This window comes from Drosophila subpulchrella, unplaced genomic scaffold, assembly GCF_014743375.2.
Source record: "Drosophila subpulchrella strain 33 F10 #4 breed RU33 unplaced genomic scaffold, RU_Dsub_v1.1 Primary Assembly Seq82, whole genome shotgun sequence".
In the NCBI taxonomy this organism is placed as follows: Eukaryota; Metazoa; Arthropoda; class Insecta; order Diptera; family Drosophilidae; genus Drosophila; species Drosophila subpulchrella.
The window spans coordinates 1-2,500 of NW_023665717.1; positions in this window are offsets into that span (position 1 = coordinate 1).

Below are 2,500 nucleotides of genomic sequence, written 5' to 3' on the forward strand. Positions count from 1 at the left end.
AAATGGATTGTATAAATATGGCATAGAAATGCCATATACATAAGAATAAATGGTAGAATTTACCCATATATCACTGAAACACGATATATAAACCTAGTGATAGCTGGCACTAGTACTGTAAACAGGCACGCAATAGTGCGTGGGGTAAAAAACTACTATAGGGAGGTGGTCGTTGGCGGGCCCCTCCTCGTATTGGTCAAAACTTATGTTATGCATATGAATTTGTCAATACTATATAGAACGCCAAGCATATCCATATAAACTATGGATATGCATAGAAAACCATACAAAAGTAAAAAAAAATTATGTATAGAAAAATATACATATATTTATATAAGTGAATCGTATGGATATGGCTTATAGGTATAATACCTATAAGGCATAATAATGTATAACAAGTAAATATACATTGAAATGTGAATGCATTGTATGGATATGGCATATAAATGCCATATATATAGAAATAAATTGTATATCAATGATATAACAATTATAAACCTAGTGAGGGGCGGCACTAGTGAATGAATCGTATGGATATGGCTTATAGGTATAATACCTATAAGGCATAATAATGTATAATATAATAAATATACATTAAGATATGAATGGATTGTATAAATATGGCATAGAAATGCCATATACATAAGAATAAATGGTAGAATTTACCCATATATCACTGAAACACGATATATAAACCTAGTGATAGCTGGCACTAGTACTGTAAACAGGCACGCAATAGTGCGTGGGGTAAAAAACTACTATAGGGAGGTGGTCGTTGGCGGGCCCCTCCTCGTATTGGTCAAAACTTATGTTATGCATATGAATTTGTCAATACTATATAGAACGCCAAGCATATCCATATAAACTATGGATATGCATAGAAAACCATACAAAAGTAAAAAAAAATTATGTATAGAAAAATATACATATATTTATATAAGTGAATCGTATGGATATGGCTTATAGGTATAATACCTATAAGGCATAATAATGTATAACAAGTAAATATACATTGAAATGTGAATGCATTGTATGGATATGGCATATAAATGCCATATATATAGAAATAAATTGTATATCAATGATATAACAATTATAAACCTAGTGAGGGGCGGCACTAGTGAATGAATCGTATGGATATGGCTTATAGGTATAATACCTATAAGGCATAATAATGTATAATATAATAAATATACATTAAGATATGAATGGATTGTATAAATATGGCATAGAAATGCCATATACATAAGAATAAATGGTAGAATTTACCCATATATCACTGAAACACGATATATAAACCTAGTGATAGCTGGCACTAGTACTGTAAACAGGCACGCAATAGTGCGTGGGGTAAAAAACTACTATAGGGAGGTGGTCGTTGGCGGGCCCCTCCTCGTATTGGTCAAAACTTATGTTATGCATATGAATTTGTCAATACTATATAGAACGCCAAGCATATCCATATAAACTATGGATATGCATAGAAATCCATACAAAAGTAAAAAAAAATTATGTATAGAAAAAAATATACATATATTTATATAAGTGAATCGTATGGATATGGCTTATAGGTATAATACCTATAAGGCATAATAATGTATAACAAGTAAATATACATTGAAATGTGAATGCATTGTATGGATATGGCATATAAATGCCATATATATAGAAATAAATTGTATATCAATGATATAACAATTATAAACCTAGTGAGGGGCGGCACTAGTGAATGAATCGTATGGATATGGCTTATAGGTATAATACCTATAAGGCATAATAATGTATAATATAATAAATATACATTAAGATATGAATGGATTGTATAAATATGGCATAGAAATGCCATATACATAAGAATAAATGGTAGAATTTACCCATATATCACTGAAACACGATATATAAACCTAGTGATAGCTGGCACTAGTACTGTAAACAGGCACGCAATAGTGCGTGGGGTAAAAAACTACTATAGGGAGGTGGTCGTTGGCGGGCCCCTCCTCGTATTGGTCAAAACTTATGTTATGCATATGAATTTGTCAATACTATATAGAACGCCAAGCATATCCATATAAACTATGGATATGCATAGAAATCCATACAAAAATAAAAAAAAATTATGTATAGAAAAATATACATATATTTATATAAGTGAATCGTATGGATATGGCTTATAGGTATAATACCTATAAGGCATAATAATGTATAACAAGTAAATATACATTGAAATGTGAATGCATTGTATGGATATGGCATATAAATGCCATATATATAGAAATAAATTGTATATCAATGATATAACAATTATAAACCTAGTGAGGGGCGGCACTAGTGAATGAATCGTATGGATATGGCTTATAGGTATAATACCTATAAGGCATAATAATGTATAATATAATAAATATACATTAAGATATGAATGGATTGTATAAATATGGCATAGAAATGCCATATACATAAGAATAAATGGTAGAATTTACCCATATATCACTGAAACATGATA